We start from the raw sequence: 20249 nt of genomic DNA on the forward strand, positions 1-20249 counted from the left end.
CAACTTGAATAAATGGCTAACCAGACAAGTTGTGGAACTGTTGTAAAACTTACCTGAGCAAATCATTCCAATGTGTATAATGAAAGAAAATTGTTCATAAAGTATATTGCTTGCATTATGTTTCTAAATACTAATAACAAACATCAAACTTATTAACCATTTGCCGTTACTCTGTATGAGTTTGCAATGACTATTGGTAACAAACAATTGACAGTATACAAAAAAACTCCTATACCTTTTCACCCCTAAAAGAGATATTAGTGTTTGTATGCTTACAAGTAACTTCCCTTCTTTTCAATTGTCAGGCCAACAAGCAGTGCTATGTTTCCTGCGGCATGCTTTGTTTTAAGTTTGCAACACAAAATTTGTATGTTTTAGAATTAGACTGAGGTAAATGTATGAATTACACGAGTGTACAGGAGAAAAGGGTTAAAGTACTTACCATTCTGTTTTATTAAAGTTTGGAAATATAGATGAGATCAGGGATGACTTCCATGAATAAAACTACTTCAGTTTGACTTCAGTATAATTAGCTGGTTTCATTTTCCTTAAACTGTTACATACGTTAGAGTAATGTAAGTGATATCATCATTTGTTTACATTGCTTGTGGGAAGGTAGGTAGGATGCTGTAGGTGTCTGGTAATGGCCACAAATTTTGCTGAGCCTCTTCAATAAAGAACCAAAATCCAATAAATGAGAAGGACACATCATGGACAAAATGAATGGAGAGGAAATGATATTGGTTGTCCTCGGAAAAAAACAAAGCTAAAAGCATTGTGTATCCTATCCTTAATAACAAACATGTTTTATTTGTCTGTAGACATACAATGACTTTTCTTTATTGTGTTTTAAGAATGTGACTAATCAGTAAATATAACGCATACCAATTTATAAAATCAGTACATAGGTTATGTATTCTCATCTCCACCTAGCATTAAAGCTCATCTAAACAAACTAAACAACAAACATTTAGGTCATTAAGGCTTACCATCCCCTATGTGATGTTGTTGTAACAGTTTTCTGTTTCAAGTCAAAGCGGAACTAAATTTAAAAAATAAAAAATTTTGACCAGGTAGGTCCCCTATTTTCGAAGACAGATTAAAAAACTTTACCTGCCTGATCACAATTTTTTTTTACAAACACTCACCTGTCGTGGGCACCACCATCTTTTTTCTGCTTTTCATCCTGGTTCAGGTCTTTGGCCATCCTAATTAGCCAGGCAGGAATGACTAACTCTTGCACATGTATGCAAAAGTTAATTCAGTCTTGGTACATTCCAGCAATGTACACTGCGCTGAGCATGCAGATTTTTACTTTCTTTTTTTGGAGAACATTGTGAGTAATCGAACTCAGATGCCGTCATATCTGCTGTAATTTGATGGGGGTGCCAGGGGTATATTAAGTAGTAGCAGTAAGTCTGAGCCAATAAGGACAAAAGCCCACATCACTGCATCTTACCTTTTACATGCTGTGTGCATAAATAAAATATAACCTCCATTTCTACCTCAATAGGTAAAACATAAAGCTTTACATCCATAATTATATTAAAAAAAAATCTTGCATCCGTGGATGCAATATTAGTCTGTCATTACTAATAGCAGTTCCTATTACTAACTTACTTATCCCAGTTCTCATGCATAGAAATGCATTTCACAGGTTCTGAACGCTTCAGAAATGAAGGTGAAAACTGGTACTATAGCCAAAAGTCTACCTCTAGACTTTTTTTATACAAAATGTGGTTAAAGATGGCAGAATAAAGTAGGGATCAATTGAGAAAAATAGAATTGTGATATAGTATATATTTTCTACAGTATTACCAATTTACAATAGTTCATTTGTATAATTATAATTTTAGGAATCATAATTATTTATTCATAGTAGACTTTTGAAAAAAAGCTTTACTTATTCAACCAAAAGTCTCCATAAAGTTTTGAGTTATTGGGCCTGATTTATTAAAGCTCCCGAAGGCTGGAGAAGATACTCTTCATCAGTAGAATTTTGTGATCCAGCAAACCTGGAATCCAGCTTCACTGATTAAAGTGTATCCTCTGCAGCCTTGGAGAGCTTTAATAAATCAGGCCCAGTAAATCCTTTAACCTCACAATAACATATCTCATATGCAAAAAAATTGCTCTTGGATTGTATTATTTAAAGGCCAGCAGAGAAATACCAATATATAAGCATTTGATCCTTTTTAACTCCAATATTTATGTGGTTTTTTAATGATTTCTGCTTGAGGGTCACTCAGATACCTCTGTGGAAACTAAACAATAAAAGTATACAAAATGTAAAATTATTAATTTAGAGGGCGTATTTTCTGTAATGCAAAAGTATAATTTTGTATGAAGTTCTGCTAGGGATTTTTGACATATTTATTAACCTGTGTTCTGGTATACCTTATAGGTGACATGAATTCTGTTTACTGCATTGGTTTATTAACTTTAAATAGAAAAAATGAACATATATGATGTACACAAGCTAAGAGTTTCAAATGCCTTTTATCAAAAGTTCATGTATTTCCTGGCTATCCAAATCAAGTCATCAAGGGTCATATACAGACCAGAATTGTCATATAACCATAAACCACACTATACTAAATATACTGCTTTCTGTTGGAAATATGCAGATACAAGAGCATTATTGTTAATGGTAACTTTTAAATAGAGACCCTGTTTAAAAATAGGTGTTTGCAAAGATTTTTGTCATTGGGGAATCTAGCTGGCAGAGTAGTATTAACGATTATAGATTTTTATTCTGAAAAAATGATCTGGAATTATAATTTGACTATGACTATGGGCAGTTTTATTACTATCACTTAACAATGTACATCTGTTGCGGAGTGTATACATGCAGATGATATCTCGATGAATGCTGTGTCACAAGCATAAAGCATTACTTTAGAAACAAAAGAAGGATTTAGTTTTTAAATGATGCTTTAAAAATGTGAGTTGCATATGTTACTGAGACTATTTAAATAATAATTATTCATAATTCAGCAGTATTTGCACTGCCAATAAAAAAACGTAAGCTTGTACAAGTGAATCACCCCTTAAAGAAAAGTTTATTTGGGAAGCCTTATAGCAAAACATTATGATAGCTAAAAGAAAACAGTTTTGATTATCAATTCTATAGAATGTGCATGGTGCTGGAACAAAACAAGACATTCTTAATTGTTTGAATCTCTACAACTAAATACAGAAAAAGGAAAATACATTGAGCACTCTATCTATTTATCTATCTATCTATCTATCTATCTATCTATCTATCTATCCTGTGTAAATATATATATAAAAATATAATATATATCTTTCCACTCTTCTCTTTTGTTTTTTTGTTAGATACTTTTTTCACATAGAGCATAGGCGGTAGCGCCCCCCGGTGGGCACTGAAAACCTGTAATGGGGCATTTGTCGTCTAAAGCAAATTAAGGGCATTGAAAACCAGCTGCTGCCCCCTGGGCCAAACCCATGGGGATTCGTCCCCCCATGTGCTTCCCAGCTCTTCCTCCTCTGTTTGATCCACAGCCCTGGCATTTGCATATGGGCGGCTCAATAGTGTTCTGTCATTGGTGGGGGTGGGATGGACTGAGATAATCCTACCCTCGGAATGCATGCTGCTCCCCATCCACCTTGCACTGTGAAATATTCTTACTCCTCGTAAAGCATATGGCTGCATTCAGGCTGTGAGGTGGCACTGTCGTTACCCCTTCCTCATGCCATAGAACCCTGGCTCGGGGGAAACCCTCAGTACTGCTCACTGCCACATGGAGCCAAATCTGCAGTTGCTGCTATGCGAGGGACTGAGCAGCTGGCCGGGTGCCTGTTACACATAGTTGGCCACTTGCCACCAAGCTCATCTCACAAAAAATTTTATATAATCATTTTTTTTAATACATATATTTTTTATTATATTTTAAGTAATACACCAATATTGTTAATATCTTCTAATAAAATAATTTTAAAAAAACTGTCCTTGTTTTTCAATATATAGTTTAGTTCACCGAAAGGAGACACTATCGAATCACTGTTTGAAAAAGTGGGCTCTGACCCAAAAAAGGTTGGGAACCTATGATGTACAGAAAAAAAATGGTTGGGGAGATGGTGCTTCTAAGAAGCCTGTTTTTATTTACACAAGTGAATGAAGGTCTTTACAATGGTTCTCTAAAAGCACATATAGTGCAGAAAATGCAAAACATTTACAAAAATTTAAACATTATTGTCTTTGTGTCAGGAGACACATGTATTATCTTTATATAGGCATGCATCAAAATATATGGACAAGAAAAAATGAGAACCCTTTTCCCCAAACATACAGCAGCTCATAGCATTCAGAAAGGCTCCCGTTGGAAGAATTGATCAACTGTACTTGGAGGTTAACAATCAGGAATACAAGTTAAGAATGTTTCATAGACCATTTTATTTTGAACATATTAAGGTACTGCACACTACAAGCTCCTATTTCTGGAGGCCATCGTTGCTGGAGCTTTAAAATAAATTATTATCAGAAATTTAGCAGACTAACAAAGTATACAAGCTACATGTGATGGGACCTGTTTAAATACCGGATACAACAAGTGACAGCAGGGTGCTAACAACATGAAAACAAGCTAAAAAAGACATGCTAGTAAGCTCACTAGTAGTGTTGGTCAAATAGCTCACTATTCGATTGGACTGCTATTGGGTCCAATGATGCATAATTATTCGGGTGATCGAAAGTCGAATTCGAACTCCGTTCCCAAGTCAATGGGGGAAAAATTTGGGTTGTTTTTCTGGACAGTGTAAAACATCTACAGCCTGCAAATACATTTAAAAAGACATGTCAAGACTCCCTCAGCTCTGCACAACACTGCACAAGTAAAAAAAAATAAAAAGTATTTTTTCTGTTGCTGGCAAGGCATTTTATGGGGCAGTCAAGGGAACATGCCGGTTTTTTTACGGTCTCCGAGTAGAGGCAGGGATGGGCACGAAGGAGTTCCTCTGGTCCAAAAATTAGGGAAAGAACACCCTGTTGAGCTTGAGTCTAGTCTGGCATCTAGAGCTGGGTACTAGGCAGTGGGCAGGCAGCAGCAGTAACAGCATGAGGAGGAGGCAGCAGGCCCTGAGACAGAGTGTGGACAGCATTGTTAACTGCCATCTAGAGCTGGGTACTGGGCAGGCGGTGGCAGCAGCCACAGCTTGAGGCCATCATCCTTAATTGACAGTGTAGAAGGTGGAGCTATTGGGATGAATGGGATTCCCACTGTCCCTACAGTGGTGGTGGGCCCTGAGATGTAGTGTGGATGGCTGTGTTACTCCTCCTGCTCTTACTGCTGCCGCCTGCCCACTGCCAAGTACCCAGCTCTAGATGCCAGACTAGACTCAAGCTCAACAGGGTCTTTTTTCCCCGTTGATTCTGCTAAGCCTGTTCCCTTTCATGTGGTTTCGCTACATAGTAGGAAGGGACAGATTGGAATCTCGTTCATTAATTCATGTCTCCAATAACTACAGCTTCGACACTGTCCTTTGACCAGGTGTTACCGCCAGGTTACTGGGTGGTGGCTTTTTAAATGTGTGCTCATGCAACTTGTTCCAAGTTTGTACCAGTGAGGCAAGTCATAGTCATCCATCGTTGGAAGCTGCCTGTCACCACAGCTATGCCTCAACAACCGCGGACCGCCACCACGAGCACCAGCTCCAGAGCACCTTTTGGCCCAGTTAGATGTTCGCCCGTGTGGGCATTTTTTAATGTCCATAGTGATGACAACACTATGGTCATCTGCAAACTATGTGCTCAACACTTGAAACGAGGCTAAAACCCAAACAAACTTGGAACAAGTTGCATGAGCACACATTTAAAAAGCCACTACCCAGTAACCTGGCGGGAAAACCTGGTCAAAACACAGAGCTCTGTGCAACCACCTCCGCCCAAGAAGCAAGCTCAAACTGCTCGATCTTCCTCCGCTGCCTTTCCTCCTTCTGCCACCAAAGTTACCCGTGCTGCTGCCAGCTATTTGAGTGGGGCATGTAGCCGAGCATTACCTTTTTCAGGCTCCACCAGCGGTGAGCAGGAGCTGCAAGGCAGAAAGGCTGCTGTTTGTTGCATTGCTAGCAGTCAAGACCAGGCATCATTGCCATCCCCCACAACTTCTACCCCATTGTCCAACCTTTCTGTGGTTAGCATTAGCGGCATCCAACCTTCCATCCCCCAGATGCTGAAGCGCAAGAGGAAGTATGGCCCAAATGACCCCAAAACAAAGCTAATCAATGCGGCAATTGCACAGCTGATTGCGTTAGAGCTGCTCCCTTACCGGCTGGTGGACTCCAATGTATTCTGTTATGCATTCCTCTGCGCGAACCCACAGTATGTAATGCTTACGCGACAGTATTTTGCAGAAAAATGTGTTCCTGCTTTGCAAGAACACATGCAGAGCAATGTGTCCATAGCCTTGCAGCACTCATTTTCTGGCAAGGTGCACCTGACCGACAGTTGGTCGAGCAAGCATGGAGTGGGAAGATACATTTCCTATACAGCTCACTGGGTAACTTTGATGGCAGTAGGGGAAGATGCAGCAGCACCAAGGCCTGAATACCTACCTCCGCCCAAAGCACATCACCATGCAATCTTCTCCTCAACCTCAACTTCTACCTCCTCCTTTGGCTCTTGTGCCTCACCTCTTACTCCAGGGACACTTTGCCATGGAGACCCAGCACCTCCCATTCGGCAGCATCTGTTCACCGCCAGCAACAATCTACAGTTTGCTATTTCAAGGCACAATTCAGACGTTGCCATGCAGTCCTGAGGTTGCGAAGCCTGGGTTCCCTCAGCCACACGGGCACAGCCATTCTAAGTGCCTTGCGGAAGCAGGAGGACATATGGCTAAATCCCAACAGACTTCAGCCAGGCAAGGTCGTGTGTGACAACGGGGCCAATCTGCTGGCAGCCCTGCATTGTGGGAAACACACACATACCCTGCCTGACTCACATCATGAACCTGATAGTAGAGCGCTTCCTTAGGAATTACCCAGGCCTCCAGCCGCTGTTGCTGAAGGCCAGAAAGTTGTCAGCATTTCCACCGGTTGTACACAGCCAGTGCCAGATTGGTGGATTTACAGCGCAATCTCAACCTCCCAGTGCACTGGTTAATTTATGATGTGGCCACACGTTGGAATTCCACCTTTTACATGCTGCAGCAGCTGGCTAAACAACAGAAAGCGGTGGTGGGTTACGTGGCAGAGTCTGTTCGTATCAGATGTATACCTATACTACCTTGCTTCAGCCCTGCTGGGTGGCTGCAAACTGAGGACTTGTGCACTGTATTGTTACCTTTTGAAGAGGTGACCAGGATGATCAGCAGAGATCAGGTCTGTGTCAGTGGCACCATCCCTATCATATGCCTGCTGTAACAGATGATGTTACATCCACATGACAGCCTTCATGCAGGAGTGCATAGCCAAAGATCCGCTGGAACAGATGATGGTGGATCTTGGACACGACACAGAGCGGATTGTGCATCAAGAGATGATGTTTCAAACATCTCGGACATGCGTGCCTACTAGGCATGTTTCACCACAAATCCAGGAAAAGGAGGAAGTAGAAAAGGATGAGGAGGACATTGCAGGCATGGGAGAAAGGGAGGAAGGGGCAGAGGAGGATATTGAGGGTACATGGCATCCATCCACCCAAACACAAGGCGGCATGTTCCGTGGATGGCAAGACCAGGCGGAGGAGGAGGACGACCCTGTGCTGCTTTTCGACCCACAGGAGTGTGGGTCCAGAATTACCTCAGCTGTGGGCAGTTTGAGCCACACGACAGGCTTCATGCAGGAGTGCATAGCCAAAGATCCGCTGGAACAGATGATGGTGGATCTTGGACACGACACAGAGCTGACACTGCATCAAGAGATGATGTTTCAAATATCAACTCGGACATGCGTGCCTACTAGGCATAGTGCATCACAAATCCAGGAAAAGGAGGAGATGGAAAAGGATGAGGAGGACATTGCAGGCATGGGAGAAGGGGAGGAAGGGACAGAGGAGGATAATGAGGGTACATGGCATCCATCCACCTAAACACAAGGCCACATGTTCCATGGATGGCAAGATAAGGCGGAGGAGGAGGAGGACGACGACCCTGTGCTGCTGTTCGACCCACAGAAGTGTGGGTCCAGAATTACCTCAGCTGTGGGCAGTTTGAGCCACATGACAGCCTTCATGCAGGAGTGCAAAGCCAAAGATCCGCGCATACAACACATAAAAACAAAGACTGAGGACTATTGGATTGCTACATTACAGGATCCACGTTACAAGCCTGAGATACAACAACTCGTCTTGCCCCAATACAGGGGACCTAAAATGCAGCACTACCAAGAAGTGCTTGTAAGGGACTTGTGCTCAGTCTTTCCGGCTGCCAGCAGCAGCAGCAGCAGGGATCCCTATGGCAGTTCCACCAACCATGGGAGCCAAACAACTGCCCTAGGCGGCATGGGTGGCAGCAGCGGTAGAGGTCATCTAAGCCAAACTATTCAGGCTTTTTTTCAGGAAAAAAGCCGCCAGTCGTGCAGCAATTGCCAATGACACTCTGCAGCGCTACTCAGTCATGGTGCAGTAATACCTGAACTCTACATGGGACATCTGCAACCTGCAAAGCCAGGACCCACTGGGCTACTGGGTATCCAAGCTTGAGCAGTGACCGGAGCTGGCAGAACATGCCATTCAGATCATTGCCTGCCCAGCCGCAAGTGTGTAATCTGAAAGAGCGTTCAGAATGAAATATCTGTATTTTTTTTACAGAAATACTGAATTTTTTCTGTTTATTTTGAGAGATTGCAAGTGGTATCAGAATGAAATATCTGTATTTTTTACCCTGCCTCTGGCTGCGTGTATGTAACACACTGACTATCTATCTATCTATCTATCTATCTATCTATCTATCTATCTATCTATCTATCTATCTATCTATCTAACAGTGAAACACTCTACCTATCTGAGTACTGTAGATTTCAGGACTGCACCAATACATTACAATTCAACAATCTATCTGATTATTAGTGTGAGTGTGACACCCAAGGCCCAATGAAGGAAAATAAAGCTGCACAATGACTTGCTCTAATAAAATAATTATGTATCTTTTGCACAATTACAAGCAATTAAAAAGCCAATATGTTAGATATGTGTGTTAGTAGCTTGCTAGCATACATGAATCACTGACTTTCCTATTGAAACACACCAAGGGTTGATTTACCAAAAGTTAATGCCGTTCATTTGGCATAGTAAATTGTCTTCCTGTAAGGAATGTTTCACTTAGCATAATTATTGGTATGAAACCTTGCCAACTTCAGTCATCCAATCATGTGCAAAGGTTGCATTTTCATGTGATGCTTTATTGTGCAGTCTGTGTCTTGTAACTCTGATCCATGTGTGTTTCTGTAAACAGGCAACCAAAAAAAATGTGATGGTGTAAAGGTCATCATGTTAAAGGTGTTTTATCTGTGCTTTATTTTTATCTTAGGATGTTTTCCCCAGCATTTAACCTGAGGCTTTAAAAGCCCCTGAAAATAATGGGGGCTTTTATAAACATTTTTAGCAGGACTTTGGAATCTGGAAGCCCCCTTTATTAAGGAGAGTCCCAGATCTCCGCCACCCTTCCCTGGGGAATGAGTACAAGGGTACATAAAACCCCATACTCATTCCCTGAAAGGGTTAAAATATGTGTAAAAAATAGAACAAGGCTTTAATCCTAAAGTCTTTTATTAAATGTGTGTGCTTTGTGTAACTAAACTTTTTTTTTTACTGGTTTTCCCACAATCACAGGATGATTCCCACAGCTGCATTCATTCATGAGCACAGCCGTGGGACTCCTCCTGACAGTGAGGGATCACCGGGCACTAGAGGTTAAATGAGGACCAGTCTTCCCATTGATCTCTAGTGCTTTGTGATTGGCTGAGGTTTTCTTTTTCTCAGCCATTTAGCACTAGACTTGAATGGGAAGACTTGTCCCCATTCACCTCTACTGCTTTGTGACTGGCTGAGTAAAGGGAACCCTGATGACAGCTCAAGCATTATAAGGATTTCCCTTTCCTCAGCCAATTAGGGAGCAGAGCAATCAGCAGAGCTTTGCTCTCTCTATATCAAAGAACACATGCTACAGCTCCTCTAGGGCTGCGGGAATAATCAGGGGAGCGGAGCTGTGAGCATAGCAGAGCTGCGCTGATTTGTAAAAGAGTCCAAAAAAGTGTGTAAAAATATAAGCAAAAGGCACACTGTCAATACACGGAGCATTACATGCACACATACATATAAACATGCAAATATACCTCTGGCATATACCACAGTGCTGTACAAAGATAAGCGGTGCACTCACATATGAGTCTGAGTCATATGTCTCGCAAGTTTAGTTTAAATGTATCGATGGGTTTCCAGGTGATGACATACACTCATACATACATACATACATCTAAAAATAGCTCTGGCATAAAGCACAGCACTGTACAAAGATGACTGGTGTACTCACATGAGTCTCAATCATATGTATAGTAAGTTAGGTTGAAATGTCTCCAAGCGTTTTTGAGTGATGTTGGAACATACATACATACACACACACATACATACAAACATCCAATTTTTTAAATATAGATTTATATAGCTCTGACATATACCATAGTGCTGTACAATGAAACACTGAGCTAGACCCATCAGTCTCTGTACAGAGGAGCTGACACTCACATCTCCCCTCACAGTTACACACTATTATTATACATTTATATACCTCTGACATATACCACAGCACTGTACAATTAAAATAAAACATTGTCAATAAAAGTTCACACGTTTAAAGCACCCAATTAAATTAAAAATAAAGTACCCAATGACTGAAAAAGTAGACTGTGAAACATTGTGATGCTAATAAGCTAAAATCCAATGCAAATTAGGTTCTGCTACCATAAAAAACACGTTTCCTTCATAAATGTAACTTCAAATTACAGAAAGTAAATTCCTAAAGCCCCTCCCCCCTCCCCCTTTACCTGATTTCCAAAAAAACAACATGCTTTTTAAAAATGTTTTACTTGGGACAAGTTACCACAGGATCCCATGACCCCCAACAGGAATTCTGGTAACAATACTATGTGCACAGGCCATACAATTAACAAAGTTCTTGGCAAGTAAAAACTTTAAATTAAAAGATAAATTGTGCTGTTCCACAATAGTAACTCCACTGCATTTATTTACCATGGCATGCATTTGTACAATGGTGCAGTTTCATATGGTAATGTATAATACCTTACATTCAGAAATACTACTCTTGTGTGTGATAAATAAGTGATAAACAAGCATTAAAAAAAATAGCAAATTAAATGGTCAACCCAGGATAAAGTCAAAAGATTTCTCTCCCATAATTCTCATTTTTCCTGCTGTTAGACCTTTTTTTCCCCTAAAACCTTCTATTGAATTTTTCACAATATGAATAAAAATTGCATCAGAGAAAATGGAACCTTTATAGTGGCTATCCCTGGCATGCAAAACCAGGATTTATGTTCCCAGAGATTTATGTTCCCAGAATCTACAAAAACCCTATTATCAGTTTATCAGTTTAAGGTGGACTGAGTCTTCAATGCATTTTTGATCTAAATGAATACATTTTAGAATATGTCATACTTCTTATGGAAAAATATCATCAGAAAAAGTGAGTAAAAAAAACCAAATACAGCCTTTTTAAAAATCTATAGCATTCATTTGTGCTGAACAGTGTTATAAGCAGTTATTTTTACCCAGCTTTTGCTTGGACATAATGACTTATTAAATAAAAAAAGAACTAGCAAAAACTGACAGTTACCCTTTTGAGGGAACCCTAAAGTCACTTGGATTAAACTTTTTAGTTGAAGACTGTATTTTTCACAGTCTGGCTTCAGCCTCCTTGTTGGGCCTGTAAAGTCTGCCACTTCATTTTTATTATTACTGTTGACAGGTATTCTATACTTTCAAAATAATTTCCTACTATTTCAGAAAATGTTAGTTATCTTCCAACAATTTTCTTTTGCCACCTGTCTATGAGTAATTCGTAAAGGCTTCTATCAAAACAGTGGCTTCCTTATTTATTCTTTTGTTTTTCCCCTACAGATAAAGGACCTAAATTAGCCATTGTTAATAACAGTTGAATGTTTATTGCAGAAATAATGAGCATGTTTTAAGTGATTCTTGAAAGACCAATTAGTAGAAGTAGCATGATTTTTCATTATATTAAGCTGTCATCAGTGAATTCCAGGGTCATACAAGTTATGGAATTTGCTAATTTATAGATAACATTTGCTATACTAGTATTCAACTTCATCTGCCCTCTTTTTTGGCACAGATGTACCGTTTCTCAGTGGCAAGAAGAAATGGGTGAATGCATGTGTATGCAATAAAGCTTATTAGGCAAAATTATTTGCATAAAAATTAAATAAATATGTAGGAATAAATGCAATGGGTCCCCACTGGAATAAATGACAAAAAACTTATTAAATTTAACAGCGGGCAATTAAAATTTAAAAGTGTTTACAAATTTTTCTTTAAGTTACAGACAAAATAACGAACAAGGTGAATGTTAGTTATGTGATTCCTTTTTAAGAAAGGAAAATCAAAATGTTAGAAGAGCAGCAGTCTATGTGGCATGATCCTGCAGTCATGACTGATTGAAGTTAGAGAATGTGGCGTATAAACACCACAAATTTTCCCATCACAATATAAATTAATGGCAGGTTAATCATTTGATGCATTAGGAATATGACCTTGATGGTTTTTTTTAAATTATTTTTTATAGTATGCAATGCCTTAATATATATGATGCCCAAAGCATCTATCGTCTTTGCAAAATGTCATCATAAATGCAATAGGCAAGGGTGGATGTTCATCACTGGTGCCTGTAGGCACACAAGCTGAAAATATAATTTCATTAAACACTGTAAAAAAGTCAGCTTCAACACCAATAGAGTACAAAGACATTGCTAGGCAAAATGGGAATACAGCTGACTGCTGGCATAGAAATGTGAGTTTCTATGACTGTGGAGCTGCCGAAGAAGAAAAATGTCAGGTTATGCCCAGTGACCACTAACAGAACAAAGATAATACACATGACAGCTTACTAAAATATGAATAGTATTACAAACAATATTAAATATAGTCAACAGCTTTGCTAGTATCTTATTGCTTAAGCAGTTTTGTATAAATAGATGAAAGTAATGCACATTTTTATAGCATTTCACTATTTTTTTTTATTCTTCACAACTCCACAGCTATAAGTTGGTAAAAAGTGGGGTGTGAAATGCAAAGATGTAACAATTAGATTTCTGCCGCTAAGTGTAATGAAAGAAGCTGTTCTTATGCATCACTGTTAGTATATAATTGGGTGCCATATGAAAAGGTAATAGGGGTTGACTGCAGTCTGGGTAGGATGGTCATAAATATTTTACTAGAATATGTTTATTCTCTTGGCCATATTATCTGACATTCTAGTAAAGTTTTAGAAGACAAATAACCTTTGTATTACTTGTTATAAAATGTATATTTTTATGATTTTTTTTTTTATTATTTAAAGATTGGTTACACCTAAGGCTAAATCTAAACAGACTATTTATACTCCCGAATTTGAAGTTTAAATCCATTTTAATGGTCCAGTTCATACCAGAGCATTTTTGGGTGTTTTCCTAAAGGACTTCAAAGAAAACACAGTCACAGCATAAACACTAGCAAATGCTTGAAAAACACCTAAAAATTCACAAAACAATGAAAAAAATTGAGCATTTCTAAGCATTTGTGCCCATTTATGTATATTTGTGGGGTGTTTTGAGGCCTTTATGCTAATTTTTATGGGCTTTTTCTCCTATTCTACCTCTTCTCTGCCACAAAACTAGGTTCAAGATTCTTGAGATCTTGGAAATGTCTTATTTCTTTTTGACACCTTCTTTATAGGATATCTGCCCTTAAGTTCCTGGGTCTGCACACGTACACTTGTACTCATGTTAGAGTACCAAATGTATATAAGAAGCCAGGACATAAATCACAGTACTAAGCTCAGCCTGTAACTAAAATATTAAACTGATGTTATGCTTTAGCAAGGTGGATCTGCAGTAATGAAGATTTTATTGCCTGACCACAACAGCTAATGTGAAACATGTTCAGGAACCTAAATAATTCCATATCTTACTTTAGTGTGCAATAATAATTCATTAAGTTTTGATGAATCTCAGTCATCTCAAAGTCAACTTGACTAACTAGGGTTTGCAACTTGTGGTTAGAAAAACAGAATTATACAACAAAATTAGGCTTGTCAGCAGTAAAAATGAGGTGTGTGTGTGTGTGTGTGTGGGGGGGGGGGAGGGTCCACCAATGATTTATCACAGAGAGCAAACCAAGCTCTCTTTAATAGAGTTTACTCTAAAGATTGCATGACTGCAGCAGTTCAGAGCCTCTTGCCAGCAGCAATACCTTCCCTTTTACCCTATAACACAACTAAGACACTTGCGGGTAACATGCAAATGGCCTCTTGGGTGTTTATTGGAAACTTATAAATCAACTTGTTACCAAACATTATCTTACAAGAGCATACCAGAAAACCTTTCCTTTCAGGTTGCATTACCTTCTTAAAACACCAAAAAGGATCTGGGCCTTGCATTGATAACCCCGGGCTCCCAAACGCAATTCACTGCCCCAGTAAAGCTATCAATTTGCGAATATTATCCCCACACCAATTACCCTACACTTGCTGACAAACTGAACCATTCTAGAGACCCCATACCATTGCTGGCTCTCCCGCCCACTACATCACCTTTTTGACGCACTGCCTCCAAGGACCTCAAACCGCAAAACCGTTACCCCAATTACACTAAGTATCTCACTAGACTCCAACTCTGGTGTCCCGATCTCTGACCTCACCCATCACCTCCACTTTCTTATGTTAAGAATACCCCTCCCATTATTTTCAGTTAACACCTATCCTGACCTTGGCCTCTCCTTAAACTCTTCACCCCCCCTTCAAACCCCCTGCTTTGCTCTGCCTTCCCACCCAGTCATGCTGGCCCTCTGCCTATCTCTTTTCTCTTGCAGGCTCCTGGCCCCCCTTTTCTTAACTTTATTGTGTTTTGTGTTCTGCTTGATCGCAGGCAACATTACCTCTTCGGATGGATCCTATGATAAGTACTGTATATACATTTACAGACTAAGGTATAATTATTAATATTAATTATAAACAGGATTTATATAGCGCCAACATGTTACACAGCTACTACATTAAATAGGGGTTGCAAATGACAGGTAGATACAGACAGAGACACAGGAGGTGGAGAGAACCCTGCCCTTAAGGGCTTATAATCTAGACTACTTTCACTGTTCAGACAGTAACAGTAACTGTAACAGACTACTTTCACTGTTCACAGAGAAAAAACTAGTTATCTAAATAATACAGCCAGCAGAAACAGATAAATATTAGACATCTAGCTGGAAGCATTTTATCTTGCCAGTGGATAGAAACACTATGGAGAGACCTATACTTCTTGAAAATGATAAATATTTTTGATTATTCATGGAATAACTGCCTAGTAACCAGTGTGGAACACATTGAAGTTTTAATCTTTGGTCTCTATTGTAGCTCTCAAATGTTGTAGTGGTGAGATTTTCCAAAATCAAAAGTTTGTCTTTTTTTCCCCTTTATCAAGTACATAAGGTTTCACTTTTGTGCGGCTAAACACTCCAAGTACTTATTTATACTACATCATGGAAAATCCATTTAGAAAGGTGTGGCACCTTTTTTTCTTTTGTAATGGCTGCAATGGTTTGGTGAAACTGGGAATTCTAATGGTGATATATCAGCTCTAGGGTACCCAAGAGATGTAAGAAGTAATTTTGTTTATCTGTAAACACAGTGGAAATATGGCATTAAGTTAAAAAGGCCTTTAATTTAGGAGAACTTGCATTATAAAAAAAATTCTATTCTACCATTTATCTAATACCAGTGCTGTCTGCAAGACCATAATAACATATCAAAAATAATCAAAAAGTGTTTATTTCTGATATTGGCAAATAAAAAGTACTTTTAGAAACAGATCACATGAGATGTAGAAATCTGTCTAATGTAAATTAATTCAGAGGCTTTTACTGAAGTTCTTTTTTACTCTTCTAATTAATTACATGGAAAACTTAGTTGGTATTTCTCTATCAAGAACACAAATCATATGTCATTGTTTATATATCCTATATATATTTGCTTTAAATAATATTGTAAAGGAAGTTTAAAAATTAGCAATACAGGGATCCTTAGAAATTGACAATAATGCTTTAACTACATGTTTTGTGGAAAATGACAGGTCAAAAACACTCACAAATGTAAAACTCTAAAGTTGCTATGATAAGAGATATTGCCTAATATAATATTTTTTCTATCCTTAGACTACAATATAATAATATGATTACCTCTCCACCAAGCAGTTTTATGATTCAATCATATGTAAGTGTCATTACTTTTATATTAAAACCCACAAAATTCCCTTTCTTGTTCATAACTATTTCTTTCCACTTTTACCAGATCTTTTTCAACGCGGTCAGGACCAAAGCCTTCTGCTTGTTTTACGTTTAATTATCTTGGTATCACCAATCTGAACCATTGTAAGCTAATACTGTATGTCACTACTGTCATACAGTGAGAAAAAGAAGTATTTAATCCCCTGCTGATTTTGTACGTTTGCCCTCTGACAAAGGAATGACCAGTCTATAGTTGTAATGGTAGGTTAATTGTAGGTGTGAGAGACAGAATAACAACAAAAGAACCCTCAAAAAACCAGTGCTCAAAAGTCAGAGCTTAATGTATATTGTAATGAGTGAAACAAGTATTTGATCCCCTATCAACCAGCAAGATTTCAGGTTCCCAGGTGTCTTCACTGTATGCAGGTAACAAGCTGAGATTAGGACCACCCTCTGTAAGGGAGTGCTCCTAATCCAAGCTTGTTACAGTACCTGTATAAAAGACACCTGTCCACAGAAGCAATCAATCAATCATATTCCAAACTAGCCACCATAACCAAGACCAAAGAGCTTGCCAAGGATGTCAGGGACAAGACTGTAGACCTACACAAAGCTGGACTGGGCTACAAGATTATTTCCAACCAGCTTGGTGAGAAGGTGACAACAGTTGGCTCAATAATTTGCAAATGGAAGAAACACAAAATACCTGTCACTCTCTCTTGGTCTGGGGCTCCATGCAAGTTCTCCCCTCGTGGAGTTGCAATGATCATGCGAACGTTGACGAAACTACCCAGAACTACAAGGGGGGAACTTGTCAATGATCTCAGGGCAGCTGGGACCATAGTCACCAAGAAAACAATTGGTAACACACTGCACCGTAAAGGCCTGAAATCTTGCAGAGCCCGCAAGTTACCCCTACTCAAGATAGCACATGTACAGACCCATCTGCAGTTTTTCATTGAACATCTGAATGATCCAGAGGAGAACTGGGTGAAAGTGTTGTGGTCAGATAAGACCAAAATTGAGCTCTTTGACATCAACTCAACGCGCCATGTTTGGAGGAGGAGGAATGCTGCCTATGAACACCATCCCCACCATCAAACATGGAGGTGGACACATTATGCTTTGGGGGTGTTTTTTTGCTAAGGGGACAGGACACCTTCACTAAATCCATCAGACAATGGACAGGGCCATGTACTGTCAAATCTTGGGTAAGCACCTCCTTTCCTCAGCCAGGGCATTGAAAATGGGTCATGGATGGGTATTCCAGCATGACAATGACCCAAAACACACGGCCAAGGCAACAAAGGAGTGACTCCAGAAAAAGCACACGAAGGTCCTGGAGTGGCCCAGCCAGTCTCCAGACCTTAATCCCATAGAAAATCTGTGGAGGGAGCTGAAGGTTCGAGTTGCCAAACATCAGCCTTGAAACCTTACTGACTTGGAAAGTATCTGCAAAGAGGAGTGGGACAAAATCCCTCCTGAGATGTGTGCAAACCTGGTGGCCAACTGCAAGAAACGTCTGACTTCTGTGATTTTTAACAAGGGGTTTGCCACCAAGTACTAAGTCATCATTTGCGAAGGGATCAAAAACTTATTTCACTCATCACAATATACATCAAGCTCTGACTTTTGAGCACTGGGTTTTTTAGGGTTCTTTTGTTGTTTTTCTGTCTCTCACACCTACAATAAACCTACCATTACAATTATAGACTGGTCATTTCTTTGTCAGAGGGCAAATATGCAAAATCAGCAGGGGATCAAATACTACTTTCCCTCACTGTATATTATTATTATTATTATTATTAATACTATCATCTATATATACTTTTTCATACAGTATTAATGTGATAACATCAAAATGACACTATTTAAAGTCCTATTTTTCCACATGTGAGAATTTAATCACTAGTATGGTTTTTGTATATGATTACATTTTGTTTATAATTTAATGTCAGCGCTGCTGGAATAAGATATTTTTTCTAGTCTATGAAAATTGTTCCTTGCGTATATACAGCCAAGTTTAAGTTACTGTTCTTTGATCTTTGTAGTTGTTGCACAAGTTTTCCCTATACCCTGAAGAAGCCAAATAGTCGAAACGCGTCACATAGGAGACCTATTTGACAAAATTGGTCACTTTATATTTATGTGCAACTGGAATTTTGTATAAAATAAGCTTACTATGAACACTTAAGATGTTCTTTAGTATTCTTTTAAGAAACCTATTTGTGTATAAATACACTTTTTGTTTTAGCAGTAATTGCAACTTTGCCACAAAAGCCTGTCTCTTCTTTTTCTTCTACGTCTCCTTTTTTGAGTATGCTATTATGAGGCTGGGCACACACCAGAAAAATCTGGCTTATTGAATGTAAAAAATCATTTCCTGTTTAGGTATACCTTCTGTAGTCTATGATAAGAGATCTATTACATTTGTAAGTGGAAAGCTTTTCCAAACTATTGCACACACCAGTTTTGTAGATGGTATGCACACAATTTAACATGAGTTTCAAAGTGTAAGTGAATAAAACACATGGTGTTTGTTAGGAAGAGTCCTGAAAATTCATTTATTTGAGGTTTTCTTTTTACTTTATTAGGCTTACAATTACCATAGTGAGCAAAATGATTATATTTCTAACATAAAATTTTGTGAAATTTTTCCAGTTTTTGTAAAATGCATTTTAGTCATTGGTGAAGCCTAAATTAGGGTAATTTTGAAATGTGCACTTGGTTTTAAAAGGTGTAGGGTAGCTTCTCCTAAACTTGGACCTGGTATTCCACAAAAAATGATTCCTTGTGAATTTTCAGCATTAGTGTTAAATATGGAAGAAAAGAGAAATCCTAATGCTAACCCCAAATGCTTTATTAACCAATCCATGTATGCAATTACCATGACGGTAACAAAGCCGGTGAGCACACAGTTTTATTTGAAAACAAAGCCATTTTTAAAGCAATTTTAAATAAGCAATTTTGTTTAATTACTCCATTAATTCCTACTGACCTTTGACTACTTCTTGGAAGTGTGTTAATGGAGAAATGCAGGTAAGAAAGTTTCCATTAATCTTATACAATGTTATGCTTTTTTTATTTTATTTTTTTTTAGTTTGCTGTTGGAAATGCATTAAAGTTAATAATTTAAATAATGGCCAATGATTGATGAAAATATTGGCAGCCTTTACTGTAAAAGCATATGAATTTCATAGCATAATATGAGGTTATGAAAGAATGAGATAATCTTAACAATGTCATATAGTTAAAATGGGATTGGCAAGTATGGACACAAGAGGCCTGATTTGTTAAAGCTCTCTAAGACTCGAAAAAATCCAGACTATCATGGGTGAACCTACGTGATCGAGCAAGCCTGAAATGGTTCTGGTACAGGCTGAAAACATTTGTTAAAAAACAGCAAATGATTTTAAGAAATCTTTTCAAGGTTTGCTGAATCACCCAGGTTCCCCCAAGATTATCTATCTCCTCCAGTCATAGAGTGCTTTAGAAAATCTGACCTAATGTAATTAGTTTACATGTACCAATAGCACCTTTTTATTCTTATTAAGTCTTAAAACTAATTTACATTTACATAATTTACTAAATTAATTTACATCATAGTTTAGACTGCACATAATAATGGTAAACATCTTATAATTGGTTATAAACACATCTGCCAATATATTAAATGTGATTACCCCATGCTGTAAGCTCTAATTAACACTTTTGCTAATACAAAAAGCTCTTTTAATTTTAAAGACTTATTTTTTAATGTAATAAAATATATCCCATATCA

At 38.5% G+C, this 20249-nt stretch overlaps 1 protein-coding gene across 3 annotated transcripts in view; it reads left to right on the forward strand.

Moving 5' to 3' along the window:
* TENM1 (teneurin transmembrane protein 1) overlaps positions 1-20249 on the forward strand; it is a 591240-nt gene that overhangs the window by 183105 nt on the left and 387886 nt on the right. The gene's annotated exons all lie outside the window — the stretch shown is intronic.

Source organism: Pyxicephalus adspersus, chromosome Z (genome assembly GCF_032062135.1).
Source record: "Pyxicephalus adspersus chromosome Z, UCB_Pads_2.0, whole genome shotgun sequence".
Taxonomy (NCBI): Eukaryota; Metazoa; Chordata; class Amphibia; order Anura; family Pyxicephalidae; genus Pyxicephalus; species Pyxicephalus adspersus.